This window comes from Falco naumanni, chromosome 5 (genome assembly GCF_017639655.2).
Source record: "Falco naumanni isolate bFalNau1 chromosome 5, bFalNau1.pat, whole genome shotgun sequence".
Classification (NCBI taxonomy): Eukaryota; Metazoa; Chordata; class Aves; order Falconiformes; family Falconidae; genus Falco; species Falco naumanni.
This window is the reverse complement of record NC_054058.1, coordinates 80,027,004-80,052,003: the sequence shown is the minus strand read 5'-3', so window position 1 is coordinate 80,052,003 and position 25,000 is coordinate 80,027,004. Positions and strand designations below refer to the sequence as shown.

Sequence of the window (25,000 nt, the reverse complement as noted above, 5' to 3'; positions counted from 1 at the left end):
TAAATGTCGTCATGAAAAGAAATCCAGGAAAGTTTCCATTAGTAATGCTCATATGAGGGGTTGTGTAACTGAGGGGTGGTATTGGTGTCACTTGTTGCTGCAGTTACTATGGCAAGTACTCATTTTTTATTTATTAGTAAATACATGAAATACATATAAATCACTGGAGAACAAGTTAAAGGTTCTGCAGACGGCTGCACTGTCCGCCATATGATCACCTACTCATTCTTCATTTTTTATTTCATTTGTGAGAGGCCTCATAAAATATTCCACAGTACCAACTGGTAGTTGGCCTTAGAGACTGCTTGGAGGTTTTTATACAGCTAGTCATACCACAACTCCTGGTTGTTGTGCAGTGGTTTCGTCTTATTAATGGCCTTCCACCACTGTTTCTTACATCAAAGGACGATGGGTCTAAGGAATGTGAATACACCAGCAGTTACATTAGATATATGTTTAAAGTATTTCCCATGCTGCAACCCAAGCAGATTTATTTAAAAGAGGTGTCAGCTTAAGAGAACACACACAGAATCACGGAGAATGAGGGTGGAAAACATCCCAAGAGGTTACAGAGTTCATCACTCTCTCCAGCCATGATAGACATTACCTAAAATGTCTATCTGTTCATTCCAACACTTTGGGACAAATTTACTAAAGGTGTCAGAAGAGGAATCCCAGCATTGTCAGCAGAGTTGTAGCTACTCCTTTTCAACCTAACGTGTTCTTTGTTTACAAGGCAGATACCTTTATAACCATGTTTATGAGTTTCCAATACCCGTTCTCATGTAAAGCTCTTTGGAGTGGAATACTGACTGAGAAAAGTACATTTGAATCCTGAGTCCCCTGAAGCAGTGGAAAAGCTTTTTCGAAGTGCTGTAGGTGAAAGAAACAGCAGATGGAGATCTTCATGGAAAGAATATTAAAAAATATTGTAACTTCAGTATTTACTAAGAGGCCAACCAGTCCCACTTTTTGTTTAATGGTGAGACAAATGAAGATCTAAGAAAAAGTGCACAAAAAAAGAGGAAAACAAATGGGAACGTGATTTGGAATCCAGACAGACATCAAAGATCTCAAAGCTTAACTTAAGGCAAAAATGTAAAACTAAACAGATGCTGTATCAGAAGAAAGGTAGCTTGGGCTGCAGATATGCCATTACACACGTGTAACTTGTCCAGAGCCTCTCCAGGAAATCCTAAAAGGCAGCTCCGTCTTCTAGAGGTGACAGCCTGAATTAATTACCCTTCTGAATGATTCCCATTTTACAGCTGGGAAAACTGCACCATAAGGCCTGGTTTTGATGTCATTGCCTACAAGTAGAAATGTGGGAGATCTACAGCAGTATCCATCACAGTATCCATTGCACAAGCTGTACAGGGAGAAACAGCATAGTATCATGCCCAAGAGAATGTAATTAAGATCAGAAAAACTGTCTTCCCTTTATGCAAGAGAGGTCTCTCATGGTTTGTGCTTCATCTGAAGTGAACAAGGAGTTACATTGGTTAAGAGAGGATTTGGCAAGCAGAGAAAATAGAAAAAAATAATCTAACCTCTCCCCACAGCAAAAATCACAAAAACAGATAAAATACTAGTCTACTCTCTCCCTCCTCTATCTCCAATGTATAAAGATTCAGCACTAGAAGTAGAAGAGGCCAAACTGCTGAATGAGGATAAAAAGCAAATAGAAAGTAGCTTCATGCACTGTGCTGGTAGTTTGAGTCCAGTAAGGTTTAGTTGTTGGCATGCAAATGGGAGGAAGGAAGCTAACAGTGACGATGGAGGATTTTTGCAGAGGAAACATGAATGAATATCCTGCTTCCAGGTTCCTGCTGCCACCCAGAAGAAAGATCCGTGCCAAAGCCAGGAAAAGAGTTTAGACAGAGTCTTGTCTTTCCTCCTACGTCAGGCACTAGCACGCAGAATCTGTGTGGAGCTCATCAGAACAAAAAAGACAGGGAAATGTAACCGTAAATGTGCAAGCAACTAAAATACTAAGATAAATATTTTAAAACTGGAAATCAGCTTGATTCTGTGTTTAAATGTAAGAGTTTCTATGCCCTGCCTGACCCATCGCATCCTTCCCACTGGCCAGCAGAAGAGAGCAAGAAGGCAAAATGAGGGTGAAAGAATTACATGGAGAGAGTAGGATAACTGAAAGGGAGAACAAAGCTGGGGAATAACAACAGAGTAATAAGGAAACAGGAGAGAAAGTTTCAGGGAGTGGTGAGTTTGAAAGAGAGGATTGAGAGGATTAAGAGTAAAAAAGAAGAAAATTCTAATGCCCTAGAAGGTAAGGAAGGAGAACAAAATAAAAAAATGAATTATAATTACATGACAATACAGGATTTTCCATATTGGATCGCACCATTAGTCCATCAAGTTGTGTATCCTGACTGTAGTAGTGGAATGAGGGATTAAAGAAAGATGAACAAAATAATAATGCACCCATCCAACCAAGTAAAGGAAAGAATGATTTTCCTGGCCCTGCAGTAATCAGTTTGCATCCCAAAGCACAAGACAGGGTTAGTATTAGGAAATATTATTAATGATCATAAAATTATATGGGGGTTTTCATTTGTTTTTAAATTAACCCAGTCATTTAACTTGGCTAGATGAGCTCCTGCATCAGTGAATCTCTTTGAGCTGACTGTCCTACTAGTTCCACGAAGTAGCCCTTCTCCTGAAAGTGTGATTGCAGAGAGATCAAGGGTTCTGTATGTTATAGTAGGTATCACAACAGAAAAGGGTTTATGTCTATTTCCCTATCACTTCCTGCTCTGACAGTTCCAATTTTCTTTCTTAATAGGTCATCATCAGCTTAAATTTCCATTTTTAAAGATAATAACATCCTCATGCATTCTGCCTGGGTGTTTAGCTTTGCTTTGAGGCCTTCCTGATGATGAGCCCCAGCTTGGGATGGTGTTTTGTAGTTTTCCTTCTAAGGAAACTTCCATCTGCAGAAAAACACAAATAACTCAACGTGTTGATGTGACCTTTTCCAAAATGACTTATCTGCTGGTTCCTGGTGGAGGCTGGAGAATGAAGACAAAACTTGGGACCAAGTGTCCCTAGTCAAGAAGGAAAGCAAGTGGTTTGAAAGCTGCTTTTCTCCATGGTTTAGAAAAGAAAATACCCAGATTTTTCCACCTGGGAAGTATGGATATGAATTTGTTACTGAGCACAGGAAGGTTATAAATATATCCAGACTGGACAGAAGATTATGTGAGCTGCTCAAAATGGAAGATGAAAATGATGTTGCCAAGAGAGCAATTATCTTGCAGCCTGAGAATTCACAAAAGGTGTTACTAGGTAAGAGTATGGCAAACTATTATGTGTCCTTTTCTCTCCAAAACCACTAACTAGGATGATCTTCCGTATGCGTTGATTTCACATCCTTCCTCTGCTATTGGTCATTAAAGAAATGCTTTTTCAGGGATACATGTACTTTTTTTTTAACAGTAACATATTGCATTACTACCCAATCAATTTTATCACACTCTATCTATATCACAAGGCCAACACAGCTTCCTTCCTACCACAGCCTTTTTAGTGAGACCATGAGAGATGAGAGTGCCAATGTCTTGTCTGCATTACCATACCAGTGCAAGTGCCCGAACAAATCCCATAAAGTGTGAACATAGTTTCTCCAACTGTCTGAAAATTAATGAATCACAACAAAATGCAAAATCAAAGCCAAAAGTAACCCTTTGCTTGATATTTGCACAGTGTCTCAAGCAAAACCAAAAAAAAGCATATTTTGATTATTTATATATATATATATTTAATCTGAAGTTTGAAGTGAGCACAGTATCATCAAATTCATTCATGCTGAGTTCTCTCCTCCCATTCTCTGGCTGCCCCCAGTTTGTTTCAGTACTTAGGGTTAGAGGAGCAAACTATGTGAGATAGATTGGATTTGGTTTTATGAAAAAGACACCTATTACCTTTACTCTCACTTTCTTGGCAGTGGAGGAGCAGTTTCATGTCACAGGCACGGTTTAGTAACTAAAAGATATACAGAGTGAGAAAGAAGGATAGTGTAAGAGATGGAGAAAGACAAGGAAAGAAAGTGAGGGGATTGCACTAAATGTCTCTATAATATTTTAGCAAAATATTCTGGTTTCTTAAGTGCTCTGTAGATTTGGTTTTATGAATGAAGAGAGGAAAAAAACCACTTATTAATAGTAAAAAGAATAGTTTTGCCAGAAAGCATAATTTCTACGTTCCCACTTTGAAGTTGGAGACTCTCCGAACAAACATTTGGTGAACTAGGCCTAATACTTTTTTATTTTCCAGGCTCAAAACAGAAATGCCTTTTAAGATTTATGGGTTTGGGTGTCTTGTAAAGTGTAAATTACTTTTTCACTAATATCAAAATGACAGCCTCAGGAGCTTTTTTAAAAGATGGGACTACAGCAAATAATACACAAGCTTCCCAGGCTGTGCTGTCAGGAGGCCTTCATGCCATCTTACAACACCCTTGCTATTTCTGCCCTGACCCTCCTTCAAGCAGGAGCTGACAATCCTGTTAAATCATGTGGTAGGTTAGTGATGTGGGAAAATGTCAGCATGTGATTACAGTAAATCTCCCAACTGTTTCACTTTATGTGACCCATCCAGGATTCAAATTTAGAAGCATGATGTGGTGAAGATGGAGGAGAGATGTGCAGATTACACGTTCCTGGGTTAGCTTGACACGTGAAACAGGGGTTCATTCAAGGGATGTATGTCCCTTCTAGGTTTTCTAGTGGAAACAGAGGGGAAAGGGAAAAGAAACTTCAGATTGTAGCAAGGACTTCAACAAAATCCACTGGATGAAGCTAGAATAACTAAGAGGAAATCTAGGCTGCCTCAGGTGCCTGTTTGATCAGCAGCTCCCATTTGAAGGTCAGCTCCAGAAGCTGCTTCTGATATTGCTGAGGGTTGCCATCACCATCTCTTCCCCAAAAGCATTTCCACCTTGAAAATCCCGATTTCATCTTAATTCCCATGGTGTATATAAGCAAATCAAACAAATATAGTTTGTTTGTCAATATAGTTTGTCAAGTTCTCTACTGGATTTCACTGAATTTTCTTTGTTAAAAGATTATTTCCTTAGAGCACCTTTTCATTACATCATTAATGTGTCAGTTATGGATATATACTTAGTTAATGGCAAGAGCTATCCATGTTGCTGTGAAGACTTTCAGATATTGCTTAGTTTGAATTTCCACATATATTAATTTCAGTCGAACCTTCTCAATCTGTCAAGCTGTGGAATCTGCAGAGCCCTAGAAGTCTGGCAGTATGTGGGGTGGGTCATGGAGGCAGACAGAATCATAGAATCACAGAATCATTTAGGCTGGAAAAGACCTTTGAAGTCATCACGTCCAACCATTAAGCCAGGATGGCCGAGTAAAGCTGGTCTCAGCTAGCAATGACTAAAGGCCAAAACAAAGATTTTGAGCCAACACAGAAGTAGCACGGTAAGCAGACTGGGAGCCTGGGTAGAATGGACAGACAGATGGACACAGCCAGAGCAGCTGTATAGGATGTGGGGACCCACCTTCCCTGTACAATGAAGCTTCTGTACAGTCAGCACAGATAGACTGAGGTGGAGGAATGAAAGGATCATCAGGATGGTGGTGAACACACTGATCACTAAGCAGCTCCTCAGAGAACAGCAATGTGTTTCTTGGTGGGACACAGGTGAAAGAAGCCTCTCCTTATCTCACCCACGCTAAGCTGTATTTGTGTTTGTGCTCCTTTGGCCTTTAGAGAATAAAAGGCGTCTCACATACTGTGCTACCTTCCTTTCCAATTTATGTGTATTTCAAATATTTTTTTAATTCAGTTGCAGGTCTGTTCAGGAAGTGAATAGTGTGTTTTGTTTTTAAATCTAGAAGCTACATGCTATAAAACATAAAATAAAATACAACACCACAGGGAGCCCAGCTGCCACATAGAAAGTTGATCTCTCTAAAACCCTCTGGCCTGAAAGAAAAAAATGAGTTTAGACATTTTTATGGGATTTCTCCAGCTAAAGCCCACCTTCAAATCCCACTTAACTTAGTATGTTTACATGTGTCAAATTTTCATTACATAATAAACAAAAACATGTGTACAAATGCGAAGAAAGTAAAATCAGATGGCTGGTGGACTGTAGGGAACTGTGATTATTAAATTCCCTGCTGATATCTTTCCAGAATGTCCTGTCCAGCTGCAGATTTTGGCAACCTATAGCCATTTCACCATCCTCAAACAGTTCTTTGTATTTGGCAAAATTACTTTTTCTTCTGCAACAACAAAGACTATGTATTTTTTTTTTAGAATTGGATAGCTGCAAAAGACATACCATTTCTAAATATCACTGGATTTCACTAAGATATTGTTAATTATCTGTAGCAATGTAGAAGACACTTATACTTACTGATCTTCCCACTTACAGTAGTATCAAATTAATCAGTATCATAATTATACTGATTCCTTTTCCACATATTATTACTGGAAATGGTCACAAGCATGCAAGACACTTCTGTGAGACTGGATGTGTGGATATGACAAAAACCTCACCAGCCCCAGAGGATGAAGAACACTCAAATGGCCAAGCGATGCACAAAAATGATACCCAGCTCCTGGCATACAAAACCACAACCAGCAGCTGAAGCTTCTTAACTGGGACAACAGGGCGGGGGGGGCGGGGCGGGGCTAGGGACCCAAGAGGGAGATAAGGGCTTTGGGTAGCAGTCTGGTGTAGGAAGAACTGACCTCATCCTCCAGCTGAGGAAGCTGGTTCTGCACCAGCAGGGTACCAAAAGGTAAAGGAGTGACAAGACTAGGCTTAAAACATCTCAGGCATCAATCATTTCTATTAATGTAGGTCACTGGATAATGTCTTGTCCAACAGGCGTGAAAGCAGCAAATCTTACAAGCCTAAAAATCATCCAGTCAGTACAGATACTATAGAAACAGAGAAACTAAGCTGCTATCAGACTGTCTTACCACAAAGGCCATTGTGGTAGGGACCTTTTCTGAAATAGGGAATTTCAGCGTCTCTGTATTTTTGAGAACTTGGTACAAACAATGGGGAAGGTTAACAGCACTGAAGAAATTCCGTGGCTCACAACATCTTCCATCGGATCTCATATTCAGTAACAGGTAAATTGCTGCTGTGCAGTATGCTTGGTTTGCAGCTAAATGCAGAGATTCAGGTAAGACGAGTTATTTGTGAAGTGCTTTAACCATTTCTAAGACTGGAAATACTGGGAGATTCATTTGCTTTTATCCTATGAAATGGCGACCAGAGGCTTTGCTCACATGGTTGCCCTTCAGTCAGGAAAACTTAGGGTTTATTCCCAGTTCTGACCAGGTCTTGTCCTCTGGGAAATTTCAAAGGCAGTAAGAATTCAAAATTAAATTTTCCATAATATCTACAACAAGCACTGTCCATCTCTGAGGGTGCCTGTTTGCAATAGGTTGACACAAACACACAGCAACAGCAATGATTTATGTCAAGCTTACAGTAACAGGGTAAAACTTTCCTTGCAATACTTCTTTCCCCTGTCTAAAACCACCGATATGCTGCCAAAATTATCCCAGTACCCAGTGTATGAGATTTTGATGAGCAGACTGTGATGAGGTAAAAGTCAGAGAGTTGGCTAAAAAAGGAAATGTTCTAGAACTCTTTGATCATCTCATCAAGACTCTGGGTAAAGGATAGCTGGTGGAGCTGCGTTAACAGGACTGTCAAAATATCTATGACAAAACCGTCCTCAAAAGGATATTAACAAAACCAAGCAGTCATTGGTAAAATTGACAACTCTGTCACGGATTAGAAACCAAAAGACAGAAAACAGAGAAAAAATGTATCAAATTTCAGCATCACAGAAAGTTACTGTTTAAGTATCTCAAGTTCCCTGATTGGGCAAATGATGCTGACAGTCTCAGCAGCGGTATAAAAAAAGAGTTGAATATTATTAGTATAATCAAACAGCAGCTATCATTTTATCACTCCAGATAAATGCCCTGCATTTAGATAAACATGCACATATTTTTTATTCATGTTTACATGTAGGGTAGGATAGACCCCACTTGCTAGCCTCTGCCTGCAGCAATAACTAAGCCATTTCATTTGCATGTAGAGATTTAATTTAGGTTTTGTAAACAAAACTGTAAATTAGAAAGACTGAAAAACACACTGCTATATCTACTGAATGTCCTCAGGGCCTTAAGAAAAAGAGATGATTTCCACAAATCATTTTTAAAGAATCTTGTTTTCCTGGAACAAAATAGCACTGTGCACAATTTTACTATACTTAAGGAAAACCCTAAAGCTCTTGTTGCAAGTCCTTCTCGCATAAGGGAAAGGACCATAAGGTCCTTTCGCATAAGGACTATAGTCCTTATAGTTCTTACAGGGTTTGATCCTATATGCAGCCAAATGCAGTGGGTTGTAAAGGTGCTCAGTACCAGGCAGGAGCAGGCCTCTAACCCTTTCATTGCTAATAATTACATTTCCTTCAGGACTAGGCTACATCCATAAATTTTTCCAGCAAGAAAACCTAGCAGCCACTCAGGGAGAAACTATAGGACAATTGCAAGGGCCTCAACAGCTTTGAGGCAGCGAGAGTCCTTCACAAAACCAACTGTTCAGGAGCAAATCCCATCACCTCTCCACCTCCCCCTCATCACTGCCTTACACACACTAGCAGCAATCAATTGGCCCCCAGCTGGCAGGCACGTTATTTTTTCTATTTAACAACCTCCAGGGTGGTCTCTTTCACTAATCCCCCAGGCCGTACAACAGAGCTGGAACTGAAGTAGCTTCTGCAGTCAGCTGTTGGGAGGTACATAAAATGGAGCAGCAATGCCTGTTGGCAACGAGGCATTCCTTTAAGTATTTCCTTCATAGACCCCTCCCAAGCACACCTTTACAGTTCTTACATGTTATGCGTTTGTTGCTTAATCCTTCTAAGATTAGAATGATATCTAAAGGATGGGTCAGGGCACTGAATATAACCTTTAACTGTAACACGTCTTTACTATTAGGCTCACAAGCGTGTTTAACAGTTGTTTAAAAACTTGCTGCTGAGGATTCTTCCAGGTTAGGATGCCCTAGGATGCCCGTTCCCTGTGGTCCAGCTGAAGTGCTGCCCAAGATGTCCAAAGCAAGTTTAATATTTCAGCACTACAGCAAAAGGAAAAAAAAAAAAAGAAAGGTTTTGAAGATACAGAGAAGTGTTCCTTTTTGTGATTTCATTCATCTCTAGTTCTTCTACTGAGAACTTCTGATTGTTGTTGCTAAATACCATATATGCACAGTATGTATTTCTAACACTTTTCCTTGCGTGTATATTTATGGGAATTTGCTCCCATGTTATTCTTAGATACCAGGATAGCTTATAACTTCTGTAATGTTAGGGTGTGCTATCTATCCTCCACTGAGTCACAGACAACAAGCCCTGAGCTTGAAAATCTGCTTCTCTAGCTCAAGCCTTAGGGAAGGAAAGCAAGGAGAAAGGCAACAGAATATTATTTTAACTTTGGAAGTTTCTGGTACAAATCAAAGTGGAACATGAAGACAAAAAGCAACATAATGAGTTTTAAATTAACCAGTTTGAAATGTCCCAATATGCTGTAAGAAATGTAAGTCCATGAACGCATCCAGTGAGCCCTGCTGTGTGGTGCTGCCTCCATGTGTGGAAGCAGGTTATCAGTACGCGCTCCGCACGGGCTGATTTCCTTTGCTGCTCAAATACTGCTGCTACTACTATTTATATAAATACTACACACAGAGTAAATTCTGTGTGACCACTGCTTCTCATACCTGAATCAACTCATGCAGTCGCAGAGATGGCACATCCCAAGATAGCAGTTTACATGTTGCTGAATATGAGGGCTGATGGAAGACACTGCAAGCCAGAGAGTTACTTGGGTGCTGTTAACCACTTTGATGTTCTGCGGCCACTTCTCCTAGGCATTTGGTGTGATGGCTTCAGTGTGAGCTACATATATGTGACATGTCAAACTTCTACATATTCTTGTGAAGTAAAATAAAACTTTACAGATTGGTAAGTGTCCATTCTCTTTCTTCTCTCAATTAATTTGTAACTCCTAGTTTGTGTCTTCTGCTCTCCTTGTGCTTTTTGCTTTTGACTTCTTCACACACACACACGCCCCCATTTTTTTTTTGTTTTGTTGGGGTTTTTTTTGTCTCAAGATTGTTCTTTTTCTCTTCCTGGGAACTTCTTCTGGTACTCAACTCTTTAGGAAGATGAGAAGGAGGTCTTCAATACTAACCCAAAAGAGAAAACATTGTGATCCTCAGAAGAAGGGTTGCTCTTGTGTCCAGGAAATGCAGGAGCTCACCAGCATGCTCCTTTCCACATGCAAACGAAAGATGTGTTTCCCGCAGACAGGGAAACCTTCTTTACCTCCTCGGAGCTGGCAAGGCTGGAGTCAGCTCAGTGCCCACAGGGGGGTCCCCTTTGGCAGTAACGCCACGCATACCTTCTTCGTCCCACACGTAACTGCTGTCTTTATGGGACTTCAGCAAAGGCACAGGACTGACCTTTAAATCCTGGATATCTTCACCAGGCCAGTTTTTCACTGAGTAACTTCAGAACTACCTGACAATAGCATCCAGTAGGTTCAGTGGTAGGTCAGAGACACACCATCCCCAAGCAGAACTCCCACTGATCCTCCACCCTCAGATCTGAAAACAGTGGGCTACATTCTCAGGTGGGTAAGCCAACATAGAACAGTTACTTTACAGCATTTTACACACGCTGTGGTCCTGGCCCATTTTTTCAGCTTTATGCCCTAATCACTTGTGTAAGCAGTGTCAGAATTTGGTCCTAGAAATAAATAATATCTTTTGAAAATAGATTGCTGAAAGATGAGGTAGAAATGTTTGAGGTTGGTAAACCTTACAAAAGGATTTAAGTTGGCTAAGCTGATTGGAAGGAAAACCAGTTAAAATCCTGATAGTAATGTAACATCAATGCATAAAACAGAGCGCTCCTAAAATAAAATTAAAATAGGTCAGAAGTTTTCAAATTAATACTTTCATTCAGTCTGTCTGCTGGAATAGGTTTTGTGAAATCACTCATCATTTTAATGCCTTTAATTCATCCCATTTAAGAACCAAATATTACATAAATTATTATCAAAGTTTTCTTGTACCATTTATCTTATTTTTAACAACTTAAGAACTATTACCAAACATATACACCACACACATTAAAATGTGCAGAGACCACAGAACATTTAGATTCATACTAATGAGATAATCCACCTGCCTATTTCACTGCACAACAGCTGCACAGATTTAAAAGGGTTCAATTAAACTTTATTCAGTGCATAGATAATTGATCCAATGTGGAGAATGATGTCACTGGTAGGTTAAAAAATATATTTTACCTTTTAAAATAAAATTGCTCCATTAGAAAAACTGGAAATATAAACCTGACACATAAATCATTCTGGAAACTTTGTTTTATAGAGCAACAAAAAGAAGGAAAATGAAATAAAATCACAGCAGATACAACACGCAGATGCCCATTATTTCATTTCCTCTCCAAAAGGGGCAATAGAAATCTAAATGAGACATTGCTGTGTCTCTCCTTCCATATGTGAAGTTCAATTAGACTTTGGTATTTCACTGTATTTGTTTTTATCTTTTCTGACAGCTTCTATTTTCTTAAAGGTTTTGTTTCCCTACCCTCCACAGCAACGAAACACCACTGTTTTCCTATTTTAATTGCTAACTTTAGATGGCACCAAACTTGTGTAAGATCCTTTTTTAATAAATGCAGAGGAATTAATCTTTAAAGATCTGTCCTGCCTACCATCTGCCTGGGGCACTGTAATGGTTGCTCTGGGAGGCGTGGGTGGACCAGAAGGACATACTTGGGCCTCTGCTCCAGGCTACTGAAGACGAAAGCACAGCTTATTGCCAAATACGTATCTCTCCATGTTTATGTCATGGACTGCAAAATATGTTACTTAATTTTTTGATACAACATAGTGTTATTTCCGACATTGCTAGTGGTAGTCACTAATCTATTCCATGTCAAGATGATACAAACATTATTAGAGAGAAAGCAGGACAAAAGATGACAATTATCTATCCAGTGAACCATTAACAAAGTTCCCATCCTTATAACATTTTGGTGGCTATCCAGAGTTGGCATTGAAATAATAATTTTACTCTGAGACTGTCAAAGTGATTTACTTTGAAAGGGGCTTCTACAGAGGGAAACTGAGGAAAAGGTGATTTAACCCACATACGCCATCAATAATGGGTTTCTCCATCACAAAGGAAACTTTGAACACCTTTCTTCTCGCTCACTAGCATGTAGTGTGTGATAGAGTTACCTTCTCCTTGCTTTGTTTTGGGCCCTGTATCCTTCTGAGCATGTGAGAGCTGAGCTGGAGATGCAGCTGTTGAATACACTTATCCCACCTGAGGTGTTTTCCAGCAAAGCCAGATTTCTGCAGTTCCCACCTCTGCCAGAGGCAGAAAGTTCTGCATTGCTACTACTGCACCCAAAGTGATGCGGACTTTGGACCTGGTTTCTTGAGTCACTTGCCCAATATATCTCAGGCAATCAAGGCTGGAAACAAATTTAATCAAACGGGACTAATCGCTGTATCATGATATTCTTTAATTGTTATGGTACAATATGTATCTCTGCTTTCCCCTGTGCCTGTAAAACTTACTATTGGTCTGACTCTAAAGAAGTGAACCAGCATTTAGAAAAGGAGTCCTACAAAATGTGGTATTTGCCTTACAACTCTGTGGAGCTGTGTTAGACCAGATTCTGACACGTGAAATAGGGTAAGCAGTAGTGTCAACTGCATGCCTACACCACGTACAGGGGTGGAGGTACATATAGAGTAAATCACACTCCATAGACTTTAAGTAGACCTCACTGAGATTCCTTGTCTTAGCTATGATTTTGGATTGTTGCTTCACAAAAATTAGTGTAATTAAAGTTACTATAGATATATTTCAGACAGACAGATATACACACATATTAATATACATACACATAGTACAGTTCATTATTCTTGACTGTGAGGGCTTATGACTATTGACACTGTCAATTTTTATCTCATTACTCATCACTGCTTACTCTGAGTGCTAATAGTATATTTCCACAGAGTTTGTGTGTGCTGCAGTGTAAATTCTGACATTGCTAGTGTCAGTCACTAATCTACCTCATTCAATTCATGTCAAGATGATACATCACAATGCTCAACAACTGTCATCCCTGCTTTAAATAGATCTACATTTTTCTCAACTTTACAATTAAATATACATATATATATATGTATCTTCGGTTCCGCATCAAGTTCTGCTTTTACAATATGACCACGAAAGTCGACCTAAATATTCTGCAAAGCAATTACTAGGTAGAATGGTTTTTTTGTTGGTTTGGCTTAGTTTAGTTTTTACAAAACACTTCAGAAAACTGAAAGAAAACTGAAAAAAAATCCAGGCACGTTTAAATTTGTTTATAGGTCCATATTTTTTCCCCCCAAACATAAAAACCTTATTTTCTCTCACTCTGTCATGCTTACTAACACTGGTTCGTGGCCTTTCTAAATTGATATTTAAAAAAAGATTGGTTTACAAATGCTTACAAATATCACAAGTTAACTAGAGTGTTTAAATTAACTAACACCACTATGGTTTTGAGTATAATTTTAAAGGAATATCTAAGTTTGGCATCATTCTCCCTTTTCTGGAGTTACTCCGTGTCACCATTTCTGTGCTTTTGTTATTTTTTTTCCCTATAGAAAGCCCAAACGACGTTTGTACTTTCTTCTGCTTCACAAATATTACTATATATTTTGTTGCAGAGCACCTAATGCTGTACTCTATTCTTCCTTTGCCTAAGTTTGTTATTCCATTTGACTTTTCTGTGCTTTCACATACACTTGCTTCTTTCTCTTGCCCTGATCTGGCTAGTGGTGGTACACAGTGCTGTCTGGGCAGGTGGGTGCATGTCATTGTTTTAGCTGATGTAAATAGGATGCTCTGCTGCTGTACCTGGGCTTCTGCAGCCGGAGCAGGCTGAGCGCTCCTCTGATGGCAAGAACTGGGGACTGGGGTCATGTAAGGACGGTCCTCGTGTCTCTCTGCCTGTCTGCATCAGCCCAGCTGTAAACTGGCTCATGTTTGGATCAACAAGGAAGAATAACCAGCAGAGGGTCTGTTGGGCTCTCCTTCGTACTGACAGGTGCTAAGGACCGTCAAAAAGGGAAAGACCATAGAGGCAGCTCGCAAGAATAGATAAGGTACTGAACCTATAAAAGTGAAATAACGTGGTTGTTACATACATATATATTTCGGGTGAACCCGAGTTCCAGTCAAACTATCTGCACAAAAAATATTCTCAAAAAAGTGTACTGAGGCTTTTTATTCTTTGTGATTCTAAAAGGCAAATTGATGTAATACAAAAAGCCTGGGAAAATATATTTTTTAACAATTTTTTTGAACTGTGCAAATGTGATGAAATACCTTTTCTCTTTTTCTTTTTAATTTTTCCCATTCACATTCAGCTGGGGTTTAGTCCTCAGCAGGACTAGAACCTTGAATGTTTTAAATAAATGATATTTTGAAATAGAGAAGCTATAAATAATGGACAATTTAGTGCTGCAGCTGCACAACGTAACTACTATCTCTCATTTTTAACAGCAAAAGAAGTTGCATTGATCTGGACACAAACAGACTTAAGCACATGAAAATCTGTGGTGCACATGAAATGGATATGGTTGAATCTATTCCAATTATTTCATTGATTATGTGCATTTTTTTCTCCAATGTATGAACTTACACATGTATGAGAACTTCAAAGAAATACATTCAGTGCCTAGCAGGATTTTAAAAATAATCTAACCTTTGAAAATCCCATTGGGAGGCTATCTACATTTTTAAATGCCTAAATATCCTTTAAAACTTAGTCCTCTGCAACCGTAATTTTGTTCTCGTATAAGAATGTGCAACGTGGTCTTTGAATCTTCCTCCAAATTTGTGTGGCTTTCTGACATTACATGCTTAATAAAGTAAACATAAGGGGAAAGCAAAGACCAGTTTTGTTTTCATACTGATTTATAGAATGCATTAAAACATGCATGTTATCTGTGCAAAGGAAGCACAGAAAAGGTGATGTGCTGGTCCTTCTTTGCTCATTTCACATAAGTGAAAAGACATAATGATAAGAAAAAGCAATGGCGCCTTAGTCCATTGATCTAAGAAGTAAATGCTTATTTACAATGGGCTAAGCAATATCACAGGTGGAGTTTTAGGGACAGTAGCAATTCTGTTCTACTTAGCATAAGAAATAAGTTTTTTTATATTAATGGAATAATTAAATCCACTAGATCACTAAAAATAGACTGGTTTTACATGCTGTAACTCAGAACTGGATTTAACCCATAAAGCTAATTTAATTTTATGGATGAGCATACACAACACACAAATAATAATCAGGAAATCAAGAAGTCATATTTCCCATGGCAAACATAACTCATCTAGATTGCAGAGATGTAGATTATGTGAATGATTAAAATGTAGCAGTAATAGGAAATACTACCTATGTACATAGAGGTCAAATTTTAATTCCTATGGGAACCATAACTTTGAATTTTCTGACATTATGTATTCAAATTTTCAGACATAATGTTGATTTTCATGTTGAACATAATTTAGTTTTTGGAATCACATGTGCCATCCCCTTACTACTCAGTTCACCTTTCAGTAAAGTGTGCTTTTGAAGTAACATGTTTAATACGATAGCTCTAGCATAGCTCTGATTGAGCTGCTGCCTAGGAGTTATACACACAGCACTTGATACCTAAAAATCTGGTCTGCTTTGAGTTAGGACTAGATCATCACTACTTGTTCCTCTCGTGAGCAAACAAACCTAATGACAGTGTTATGGATTCAGGAAAGGTTTCAGATGCAAACGTGGTAGGCTGCACCACTAAGACATACATATATCCTTTATTTAGGATGACAAAAAACTTAAACATATCTTTCAGTACTGTCTCATACAAACACGGTACATCACTAGCCTGGACACCAAGTTATTTAAAGCTATTATTTAGTACCATAATAGGTAGCAATTTAAATACAAGGCAAAATCATTACATTGTCTTGTTTACTACTGATGTTAATGTCAAGCTGACGTGTAATGCTCCAAAAAAGGCAGCCTATGATTTGTTATCATTAAACTGTCAGTTCTGTCATGTGTTAGGCATAGATTCATACTATACTTCTTTCAGCGTATCACTTTATTTTCTATCAGTCAAAAACTGAAGTGTTTTAATTGTGTGTCTGCTATTTTTCTATTAACTGTTTCGTGCATTTTTTCTCTGGCCTTTTAATTGCAGTTTAATAGTGGTCATTAACACATTAAGGGGTGTTAGAAGAACATTTGAAGTCCTCTTGACTTCTACCAAAGTTGACACTTCAATGCTAGAGTAATTTCAGCTATTCATTTATTTAATAGTGACCTATGCAAATGTGGAACCATGTCATTTTACAAATTGACTGTAATAATTAACTAGAAAGGCAGAGTAAAATGAAACAGGTTATAATTAGAATAAAACTGCTACAGTATTACGTCAGCTAGAATAAAATAATCTCAAATGATTAAATTGGTTTCAATTATTAAGAATCAGTTTAATGTACCCACTGTTCTGATTTTTTACATTTCTCTTTTTTGTGTGCATTAGATGTCACCTCATACAATTTATGCATTTTATTCATCTTGGTAAAACAGGCATTACAAAAGTTTAATTAAGTAGTAAAAGACTTCATATTATTCCGTTGAATTCTAAATTAGTTGCAGAAAGAAATGATAGCGCATAGTACATACCATTCATACACATTTCAATTAGATGCATCTATTGTTAGCTAATATTTCTCTACTCCAGTGTATAGATAGAAGTACTGATATAGAGGAATATGTAGGTATACACACAGAAATAATGGTGCTGGCTCCTACAGCATGTTTTTAACTTACATGAATATAATTTTCAACTATATTACTTAGATCTTTACCTTCAGGTCACTGCTCATATGGAACTTTAAAATTACATTTTCCTTAAAACTTTCACCTTGCTTATTCAGTTGTTCATTTTGCAGATCATGCATATAAATAGGTGTACGTATATGTATGCTTGTAGGTACACACGAGCCTACATGAGACAGACAAATTTGATAATAGGCAGCATATACAAAGCCATATGATGAAGATGAAAACAGAACATTATTTTGATCCCACTTTTTGACATAGTGGTATATTGGCAAGTCAGTTTTCTTTGGCTCCACTTGCTATCTGCTTGCCATTTGTAAACTCAGCTTGCAGCATGCCGTAAATAAGTGTTATACAAATGCACAGTGGGGTGACCAGCTTCTGCTTTAGAACTGTTCCATTTAAGATGCATTGAGTTTCTCCTTTCTACTTCTACAGTTTAAAATTATTGTTAATTACAATTAAATCTTTTTTTATTTGAACAAATTGTACTGTATTGCTTGCTGGACTAGTCAAGTACCTTCAAGAATTATGCCTCTGGTCTTTCACATTTTAGTTCAGTGCATAGAAGCTTCTTTGTTTATTTCCAGATGATGGCTCTGGAAAGGAAAATACCCTTAACAAATTCTCAAACAAGAGTAAATGATGTCTCAACAGCCAACACATATCAACTCCAATATTTTTTGTGCCTTCTTTTGTCCACATGAGCAGACCCGAGGAGAGCCAGGCTAAGCTGTTCATGCAAAGGCTGGAGAAAAAGTGTGTCCAGTGAAGTAAATGTATGGAAATGATGGAAATGTGGCTATGGTATTTCAGTGTCTTTACCAAAAAAGAGAGAATTTGTCAGTGTTTGAGCTCCATCTTTACCCACACATAAAATCACTAGTGACATTCTAGTAATGAATAAAGTGTGGGCACTTGCCAGTGCAGGCAGTTCATACATGTGAATATGTTGTTATAATTTTGGTGTCACAAAGCCATAGTCTGTACTTCTTGCTTCCCTCTTATTCTCATCTGCTGTGAATTCTGTGTGGATCCTTCAGAAAATCCCTGTTCTGCAGTGAGGCTGCAATCTCTGATGCTAAGATTTGTAACTATCTATCAAACTGTAGGATCATTAGCTAAAGTTACTATTTTAAAATATATTTCTCTTTGCTCCTCTGAGGTATGGAATTCCAGCAGGGGCAGTTGTGTCAGTAACTGAGTGCTTGTGTGCTGTATTCATCATGGTTTTGACAGGACTTTTACAGTCTCCCTTAAGCAGTGGTAAACAGTGTTATGTGAAATATGTCAGTGATCTCAGGAGCATTTTTTGTGCAAGCGTCTCTATCAGTAGAAATGCAATGACAGATTATTTTTTTTTAAGCATTCAAATGTGTAAAACAACTGGTGGTCACGAGACGCTATCATCAGTAGAACACTTTTTGGAAGAAAGAAACCTTACTTGTAAGCTTTGAATTGGTTTCAGCATAACAAGCTTGAAGGAACCAAACACTATTAGCAATGCATACCTCCCGCAGATTTGGGTACCAAATTGAATGTGCCTCATGGCATCTAAAGATCACTGGAAGTCCTGAAGCTCGAGGCAGTTAGCCCCTCCCCAGCTTCCCAGGAGGTTCAGGGAACCTGGGAACCTTTGACCACAGGCCACCAAACAAGCTATTGAAAATCCCAGAGGCTTCCATACTTCTCATGAGGCTAGATGCTGGCACGAGTGAGTTTTCCAGCCTGTGAAGGAGCTTTCCGACCTGCCTGTTGTACCCTTACCTTTCTTAGAGGTCCTATGAACTTGCTAAGACCACTTCACATTCCAAATGGAACTAGACTTCTTTTTATTGCATTGTAATTAATGTTGTGCAGTTGTAATAAAATATTTATTATTAACTACATTTTCCAAAGGCAATTAAATTTTTTCTGTGGAACAAAGACAATCAGTAGATCACAATTAACTGTCTTTCTTTAAAAAAAATAAAATAAAATAGTATGGCAGATTATGGTAACTCAGTACAAATAACCCATTCCTGTACGTCTTATAGCTGTTACATACGGATAATTTACACAAATGCTTACTTTATCCTGGAGTGATTGCTTTGCAGATCTTGCTGGAATTTTGCTTTTGGAGCCCTTCCTACCACATTTCTGCAAACACCAAATAGGCCAAAGATGGCATAAGTAGGAATTTGAAAAATGCGTCCTAACTTCTCAAAGAAATACAGGAAAAGTTATACTGATGTGTGTAAACTATGCAATAATGTACATAGAAATTTACAAGAAAATAGTTTAAAGAGAATTTGGCACTCTTTGAATAAAAAGAACAGAGAAGACTTGACTGTCGCGTGACTGATGCGCAGCAGGGATGTCCAATGACTCTAGCAGGGAGCTGACAGGCAGAGTGACTGGGTGACATTGCTGTTGAGCCTTTGGAAAATCGTAAGATTTCTTTCAGTCTCCAGTCTACAAAATACCTGCAACCCACTCCTCACCCAAAAAGAAGCACGAAGCAGGCCTTGTGTCAGTCTGTCAGGGAAGATTCATCTCACATGGCTTTAGTAAACTAAGTTTGGCATATGATTTAAACTTGTCTAAGCTCCCTTTATAGAATCACAGATTAATATATGTTGGAAGGGACCTCTGGAGGTCCTCTCCTGCTGTTCAGTGTTAGTGGAGAATAAAAGGCAGCTACTCTGAGCCGTAACAGCTAGCTTAGCTTTTAAACAACTACAGAACTTTGTAAGTTATTAATGGGATTTAGTTTAGATAACCTAGCCTCTTCTAAATGACTTAGTTTTAGTTTAACTCTACTATTTCCAACATTCAGCCATAGTGTGGAGTAAAAGGAGCCTACCTATCCTGTTAGCTACACTGAAACGTACCCAGTTCCTGATTTATCATTTCCGTGGCAGAAGGAAGAAGAATGTAAAATTAGTCACATATGTTGGCTCAGCAAATGTGTGTCCCATCATCTAGAACACCTTGGCTGAATAAGGCTGCATATGCCGAAGGGAAAGAAATCAAAATAAAGCTCTTTGAGACCAGTTTCTTCCTTTTCTTACTCTAATTAGTCTGAGAGAGAGAAAGTGGGACAAAGAGGTAGCCTATGTAATCCTCCAGCCAGAAGAAAAGAAGCAACAAAACAAGGATCCTGTTAAACAATATTGCTGCTGCAGCTCACCCTTCAGAGTGCTGGCAATCTTCAGCTCACTCCACATGGGTCCACAACTTTCACCCTGACAGAACACCATCAGCCGTTACATCATCTCCTTTTCCCTCAAAGCTTTCCTGCTTTTCCCTCTAGAAAAGTGCCCTCTTTGTGATACAACCATCTCATCAAACAAAATTGACCCCTCTACTCAAAAAAGTTCTTATTTTATTTAAGCGTATCAGCAAGAACGAGGATGGAAGAAACATGAAAACAAGAAATGTGAAAGAGAACAACCTAGAAACCTTCTTTATTCCACGATGACTCAAACAACTCTTCCTCTAACTTGAGTGTCAGAAATTATTCAATCCTGCTTTGCTTTGTCATTTTTTTTTCTTTCAGAATCTCTAGGGAGATCTTCCAACTTTTCGTATCTGGCAACCATCGTTTTGAATTCTTTGAGCAAGCTACCTTCATTGATCCATCATACTTACATGCCTTTTCATACTTTTTCATACTCTTTCATGGACAACAATAAAGCTAAAAAATCCCCAAACTAGTCTTCCTTTTTCAAAAATCCTATTATACCCATCTTTAACAGTTACAATGTCTTCCTTATAACAGAGTGACCAAGTTCAACAGCACTGCTTGCTAGACTAAATGGTAGACTGCAGGAGTTGTGGAGAGCTCCCAACTGGGTTATCAGCTGAGGTCTCTACAAACTGAAGAAAGCACACTGGGCATGAGACAGGACCACCTTCCCTTTTCTCCATTTTGCTTGATCTTGTAGTGAGGTAATAGTTGTGCACCTGCAAAAAGCAAGTTGCTGTTGAATGAAAAGGTTCTTCTAAACATGGCTTGAAGTGGGTGAGCTTGTATGAGCAGTGCTTATATTTATAAGACAATTGTGGCATGACAGGAGTTCATGGCATTTATAAGGATGGAAGAATTGGGTTTTCTTCTGGCAAACTTTACCCTCCTTGTGGTTCTTTTTTTTCCCCATAAGAGCTTGCCCATTATGTAAAATAATTTGTCTTCAGAAACAGCAATAACATCAGTGACAGGTAGCATCATAGATCATCCCTCTAGTATAAGTTTGGTTGATGAAGTGAAAAAAGTTGTTTGTAGCTACAGTACTGATTGTGGCTGCTAGCTTTTTTCCTTTTGTAATTCCCATTTCTCAACTTAATACGAGATTGATACTAAGCTTTGTCACTGACAGCTTGCCTATTTCAGTGAGATCCACACAAAGAAAATGTGTGAAAAACTGAAATGAGATGGTTCTGTTTGTAGATCATTGTAAGGCAGGAAAATAAAATATGTGCTGAATGTGACTAGGCAGAACTTTAGAAACAAGAATCCTATTATTTCTTTCCTTTTTGCTAAAGGCATATTTGACTTTGCTGTCAATAGCACTTGCAACAGTGAAACAGAAAGGAAATGTGTACCCAAATTGCTAAACTTTGACTACTGGCTCAAAATGTAGGTGGACTTTGGGATATTAATATATTTTTCTGGCAATGTGTATACAACAGAACCGGTTATCACAGTCGTGATGAATGACAGAAATATTCCAAATTTAAACTTATTTCCAGATTTTACAGCTATTTTTAGCAGAGGTTAAATCCCAGCTATGAGTGTGAGCATCCACAGGCTCAGTCTGGTATCCAATATGACTCCAGATGTGCCCATCTCTCTTTATGATCTTCTTCTGTATTTCTGTCTTCCAGTCTCCTTGATTCTTTTTCTTGATTTGCACATAGTATTAGTCTGCCATTTAACTTTAATTTTTTAAGCTAACTAGAAAGAAAGGGCTGAACAAATATTGGAAACATTTTCTTTGAGTATCCATTTGAATTAAACAGCCAGGTAACATTTGACCATGTTTGTGACCCTTTCATGTTTGCTTTTCATGAATTTTCAAGTGTTTGATCTCTGTTAGGGAATGGATTAGCAAAAAGCAAATTTGTAATTCAAATGCTGGAAACTCCACCAGCACCATTTTAAAATTGTATATTCAGATATTGTATTTGAAATTTAAAATTCACATTGATTTGATTAATGAAGTGAGTTGCAGCCAGATCATGTGCCTCTGAATGCCTGTTATTTCACCTGGGGAGGAAAGTGATAAAGTCTTTTCGACAGTCTTTCTACCTAAACTTAATCCTGGGGATTTTTCAATCCTGTTTGTGTCCTGGTGTGATTTAGCACAGCCTCCAGGTTGTTCTAACTTCTATCAGTTGTGAAAACTGCCACCAACACTGCTACCGTGCAGGGGTGGTAAGCAGACCAAACTAAACAGACTGGCATCTGGGAAAAGAAACTCATGTCAGTGAAGAAGGAGATGTATGTCTTAATTATTCGTAATTTTGGGCTGGGGTATACCAGCAATATATTTATTGATTCTAGTAATTCTTACCTAATTAACAAATGTACAGTCAGGAACATAAAAAAGTGACATTTTAAGACTAAATTACTCATTACAAATTATTCAGTGAGTTCCAATAGCATAGATAGATGAGACCGCCTGTTCCCTTTCATCTTTGTTGTCTTGCCAACTGTGTGTTGTCACTTGACAGAACATAAAGGATGCACAAAAAACACATACCTAGTGAAACACAAACACTACAGTCATACTGTGTTCTGTATACATGACTGTTCAGGCAGTAAAACATGTGATATGGATGAACCTCAAAACATTTCTGAAGCTGAGAAGTCTCATAAAACCATGGCTTGTTTAAGACTGGGTTTTCATGCATCTCCTTTTGCCACCCATTCTGCCCCTGGGGCAATCAGTTAGCTGATATCCATGGGGAAAATGGTCTTTCTTACTATGCACAACTTCACATTAAAACTTCAAAGCTGTTTAAAATACACGAAGAGAAGTTCTAATTTATCCTTTTTTCTTTCAACACTGGCAAAACCTCTCGATCTCCACATTCTTCTATCAAATTCACTGCTCGTCCCCTCTTTCCCTCTTCTTTTATTTTCCCTCCCCATGGGTGTGTTTGTTAAAGAACCAACATACTCAGGAGCATATTATCTAGGGACAGTGAAGGATGTCAGAAGGAACTGACCTTCATAAAAGGGCTGTTTTCTGTCCCATATACACTCTCTATTTTTCATATTAATTGCCTTTCCTCTGTCAGTGTTTGTCCCTTTTCTTTCTGGAAAAAAAAAAAAAAAAAAAAAAAAAAAAGAAGCAACAGTGATCTCCCTGAAGCACTCATTGACATAATGCTGAGATCAGCATGTCAAGGCTGCTGTGGAAGGAGAGGAGGAAGAGGGGAAGGGGGACATGCAGTATGGTTTTCCCTGGCCCCCTGTTTCAACGGGCTAGAGGATACCCCAGTCAGTTACACAATGAGTCATCCTAGACCTACTGAGGCATCTCTCCTAGCCCCCAAAGACTGCTCTGGAGTAATTACTGTAATATCACAAGAACAACTGTTTTATAAATAAGAAAACAGAGGGAAATAGATGGTAAGTGAGAAGGTGAGGGCCATATGTGAATTTTTCAGAACTACCAGGAGCAGAAAACATAATCTGAGCAACAAACACGTTTCTGCTCCATCGGTGAGCAGGGAGCTCGTGGTTTGGCATATGCCATTCTTTTTAACTAAGTTTCTGTCCAGTGATACAAGAAAAGGATGGATTAAGACTTTTAAAAATTATTTAGAGCCATTTTAAAAAGTGGACATGAATGTGTTAATACAGAAAGTTTTTCTTTTCTTCAACAGAGTTCCATAAACTACTTGTGTTTGTTTATTACTGTGAAACCATTCCTCAGATTCAGGCAGTTACAAGATTGTTGGCTCAAGCAGGTTGAGTTGATCCAAGATTTTCCTGTTAAAAGCTTAGATAAGCTTGAATCAGCAAATACTGTCCATCATCTTAACACATGGACACAAAGGGAGAAGTTTTAACAAGCACTGGCTGAAGTGGGAAAAGCTAAATGTAATAGATTATCCAGCTGAAAAAACAGACTGGAAATTTACTTTAGAAAACTCACCTTACAGAGTTTCGCCTAATAAACCACATACATATGCTGTACTAAATCTCATTTGATTTCAAAGAATCATCACAGAGACCTATTTTACTCCTATTCCTGATAAAAATTTGGTCCTGCACTAAAACGGTATATACACTAATTATGAACATTGTTTCTTCTGTTTTCCTGGGCTTATCTTTGAACATTGTTTCTTCTGTTTTCCTGGGCTTACCTTTTTATCCTGAAAGGCTTCAAAAGCAGAGTAGGTGAACTATTTGGGACCAAATCTGAGCAAACTTGAAAGTGAACCAAACCCCAGAAGATTTCTCCTTGAACTGTGAAAGGATACAGTTAATATTTTTTCCCAAACTTTTTTTTTTCTTTCTCTTTTGTTGTTTTTTTTTTTAATGTTTTCACACACCTCTGAAATTGTAGGTTGTATTTGGCACTGAAAGTGGGACCATGGAAACAATGGAAAAGCCTGTTCCTAGAGAATTTCCAGACCAGCTTTGTAGGCTCAGAGAGATGGACAGCTTGAATATGTATCTGACTGCAAGCAGGTTATCTGACCTAAACCAGCCCTTCCCTTATTCGGCTATCAGAAGCTCAGCATCAAAGTAATCTCTACTTTCCCATACAATGACAACTTCCAGAATAGTTCTGAACGCATAGGATTGTCGTGCTGAGAGATTATTCCTAGAAAGATGACACATGAGGGGTTATATCATTTCACCATTCAATTCACATTTCTGCTCTGCCCCTGACGGTGACACAGGTCTCTCTCGCTCTCAAACATACATATGTATTGAAAAACACGTACTTTTAGAATCAGACATATCG

The 25,000-nt window shown here is 38.4% G+C and overlaps 1 long non-coding RNA gene across 4 annotated transcripts in view; it reads left to right on the top strand.

The window, feature by feature from the left end:
• Positions 1 to 25,000, top strand: part of LOC121089062 — a 77,958-nt gene that overhangs the window by 5,090 nt on the left and 47,868 nt on the right. The window contains exon 3 of one of the 4 annotated variants that reach the window (XR_005828115.1): positions 2,807 to 5,777. The exons of 2 other annotated variants lie outside the window; for them this stretch is intronic. This is a non-coding gene — a long non-coding RNA (uncharacterized LOC121089062). One more of the 4 variants, XR_005828118.1, reaches the window with a different exon arrangement.